Genomic DNA, 4,160 nt, shown 5'->3' with positions numbered 1-4,160 from the left:
ACCTTTAAATTCAAGGTGATCCATAGGACTGGTCCTCAGATGGCAGTGGCCGACTTCCTCTCCCACACCCACAGGAGGAGTAGGTTCGGCCAGATGGCTCCCCAGTCTCGGCCAGGTGGTGAGGGTGGTGGTGGGGATGTGTCTTTGGGGTAGGTGCAGGGGAGGGATGAAGCAGCAGGCTTGAGGGGCAATGCCAGTGAGGCTGACAGGGCAGCTGTTCCTTATCCTCCTAATTAGTGTCTTCCTTTTTCAGTGACGCCAGGATGGGAGAGAGGAGAGGAGTCAGCTTGAAAGCTGAGAAGGCCATGTGGACATGTCCACTAGTTTGTATATGTTTCTCTTTTTCCACCCTTATGTTGCAATAGACTTGGCATCTCATGATACACTAAGCGTTTCTCCTTCTCTCAGCCCTTTTCACTCACCATGTGCTTATACATCAATCTACAGCGGGAACTCAGCGTAATTGGCAGTCCACAAATATAATCAAACAGTATATGAGCGACTTTGGTCTTTGCGATGCATGGTGCTCTCTTCACCCCACCAGTAAGGAATATACTTTTTTCTCACATGTCCATCACTCCTACTCTTGTCTGGATTATTTTTTGGTCAGCAGCTCACTGCTGAACGACATTTCAGACACTGAGATTCATCCTATAGCTGTCAGCGATCATGGTCCTGTATCTTTAACACTAATGCACAAGAATAATACTACGCCAAGAAAAAACTGGAGATTTAATATATCACTACTTAAAGATGAAGACTTTACTAAATATTTTTAAAAAGAGTGGACTTCATATTTGGACTATAATGACACTCCCGAAACATCAGCTTCTGTTCTATGGGAAGCAGGGAAAGCTGTGATGAGAGGTAAAATAATTTCTTTCTCATCACATAAAAAGAAAAAGGAAAACAAAAATATTCAGGAATTAGAAAAAAACATCAAATCACTAGAAGAAGCCTACGCGTCCCACCAAGATCAGGAAACATTGAACAAAATACGCAAAACAAAACTAGAATTAAATGAGATAATTGATAAAAAAAAACAAAATTCTTAGTACAAAGACTACGCCTACAAAATTATGAACATGGTAATAAATCCGGTCAATTTCTAGCAAACCAGCTAAAAATAAATAAAGAAAAAACAACTATATGTGCTGTTCAAGATTCATCTGGGAACACAATATATGATCCGATACAAATAAACAACATTTTCAGGGATTTCTATAAAACGTTGTATTCACCACAAATAAACCCATCTAAAAAAGAAATTGATCAGTTTTTGGACAACATAACTCTTCCAAAATTATTGGACACTCAAGCAATGGCACTGGATTCACCATTGACACTGAACTCCAGGAAGCTCTGATAAGTATGCCCAATAATAAGGCTCCAGGTCCAGACGGCTTTCCTGCAGAATTCTACAAAGAATTCTGGTCGATTCTAGCACCAGTTTTCTACAGAACGTTGTTGGAAATTAAAGAAAAGGGCAGACTTCCATCAAATATGAATTCTGCAAACATTAATCTCCTGCTAAAACCAGGCAAAGACCCTGTATATCCCTCAAGCTATCGTCCAATATCCCTTATAAACGTAGACCTTAAAATAATCTGCAAAGCTCTCTCAAAGAGACTGGAGAAAATAACCCCCCTCTTAATTCATCCTGACCAAACTGGTTTCATAAAAGGTAGGCACTCATCAACAAATACACGTAGATTACTTAATTTGATAGACTACTCATACAGTAAAAACCTAGAAACTACAATATTCTCTTTAGACGCAGAAAAAGCATTCGACAGAGTTAACTGGAAATTTCTATTTGCAACTTTACACAAATTTGGTTTTGGATCCTCTTTCATAAACTGGTTAAAAATATTATATAATTCCCCAACAGCTTGTGTTAGAACAAATGACCAGACATCCTCCAGCTTCTGTCTCTTGAGGGGCACCAGGCAGGGATGCCCACTCTCCCCTTCACTGTTTGCAATTTTTATTGAACCACTAGCAGCAGCAATTAGACAGAATTCAGTAATTAAGGGCATAAAATGCAAGAACGTGGAACATAAAATCAGCCTTTATGCGGATGATGTGTTACTCTTTCTCCAAAATTCACAAACCAATATCTCTGGGGTGATTGAATTGATAAACTCTTTTGCAAGAATATCAGATTACTCAATTAACTGGTCAAAATCTACAGTTCTACCAATTAATTGCTCCCTCCATAATTCCTCTTCTACACCACTGCAATCGGGAAATATAAAATATTTAGGTATTAATGTTTCTCCCAAGCTTGCAGATCTAACTAAATTAAACCATATCCCACTTTTAAAGAAGGTAGAAGATGATCTGGCTAGATGGAAATGTCTACCCATATCACTCATGGGAAGGGTTGCCGCTATAAAAATGATGGTCTTACCAAAAATAAATTATTTATTCTCAATGATCCCAACTAAACCGCCACAAGATTGGTTCAGATCTCTAGATTCATGTATGTCCAAATTCCTTTGGAAAAATAAACCCCCACGTATAAGCTTAAAAACACTACAAAAGACCAAGGATAAAGGAGGACTAGAACTGCCTAACTTTCAGCACTACTTCTTAGCCAACAGGCTTCAGTTTATCTCAGGATGGCTAAAACATACCCTCTTAGATGAACCTTGGCTAGATGTAGAAATCCTGATGGCGCCGGTGAGGTCGGCTGCCGTCACGACTGCTCCGACCACTTTTTGTCATATGCTGTGGGAGTGTCTTGTCGGGCGTGGTCCAGGTTCCTGTCATTCGTCCCTGGGGGTGGAGTTGGCCAGCTCATCACCTGTTGTCAATCTCCGGGGCTCCACCTAGAGGGTTTTTAAGCCGGCACGGCCTGCCACTCCTCGCCAGTTCGTCCTGCTACCATCTGTGGTAAACTCGCCCTCCTCTGAGCTCTGACTCTGTATATCTGGACCATGGGTTAATGTGTTTTTGTTTCCTGTATTCTTCAGATTCACCACCCGTCGCACTCATCAGTAGTGCTGGTTTGGTCTCCATTCTGTTCTTCCGTCTGCTCTGAACCCGAGGATTATATACTCCACTTCTCCTCAGCCTGCCCTTCAGTCCGTATTCTCCACCTCCTTGGAATCTGGACCGGACTCTCCACACTCTTTACCCTCTCTGGAATACTCCCACGGCAGCCCTTTTCCCGCCTAATAACTAGGGTCTCCAAGTAAGCCCAAGACTATCCACTGGCACTCCGTACCTCTGTCCCTTACTCGTTTTTTTCCCATTCAGTAACATCTCTCTCCTGTGTTTACAGAAGTTCCCCTTAGAGTTCTCCCCGTGCTCTACGCCGGTCTCTCCGCCCACGGATTTCCCTTAGTTTCTGCGTATGGTTTCTGTTAAACCCAGTTCTGTTCACGTTTTGTTCTTTTCAATAAATTATACACAGTTCGAAGCAAATTGAGTCTGCTCTTGAGTCCACCGCATTCTCGCCCGTGACACTTTTTCTTTGTCTTTGTTTTTTAAGTTAGTTTTCAGCGTTTCTAAATCGGCAAAATCATCACCATTGGGTACATTAGGTATGACAGTGACACTCTTGTTTCTATTGGTATACAATGTACTCACAATTCGAAGTTTTTAACTCCGGATCCGAGCTGGCCGAGTGAGATCTCGAGGGAGAACAAAGGGAAGCGGCGGCGGCCTAGAGGGAAGCGAGCCGGCGTCAGGAACAGGCTGAGAGCTCGTGCACACCGCACACCTCTGCCTAGCATCCTGCTCGCCAACGTCCAGTCACTGGAGAACAAGCTTGACGACCTCAGGGCCAGGATAAAGTTCCAGAGAGACATTCGGGACTGCAATCTCCTCTGCTTCACCGAGACATGGCTGAACCCAGCGGTGCCGGACCACGCCATCCAGCCGGCCGAGTTCTTCTCGGTTCACCGCATGGACAGGACACGGGACTCGGGGAAGTCAAGGGGAGGCGGCGTGTGTTTAATGGTGAACAACAACTGGTGCAACAGTGCGAACGTTGTTCCTCTCACACGCTCCTGCACACCAAATCTGGAACTACTGTCCATCATGTGTCGTCCTTTTTATCTACCTCGGGAATTTACATCGGTCATTGTAAGTGCCGTTTATATTCCACCACAAGCGGACACGGTCACCGCCTTATGCGAGCTGCATGAGGC

This window comes from Aulonocara stuartgranti (genome assembly GCF_965226115.1).
Source record: "Aulonocara stuartgranti genome assembly, chromosome: 14".
Classification (NCBI taxonomy): domain Eukaryota; kingdom Metazoa; phylum Chordata; class Actinopteri; order Cichliformes; family Cichlidae; genus Aulonocara; species Aulonocara stuartgranti.
Note: the sequence above shows the minus strand (reverse complement) of the source record.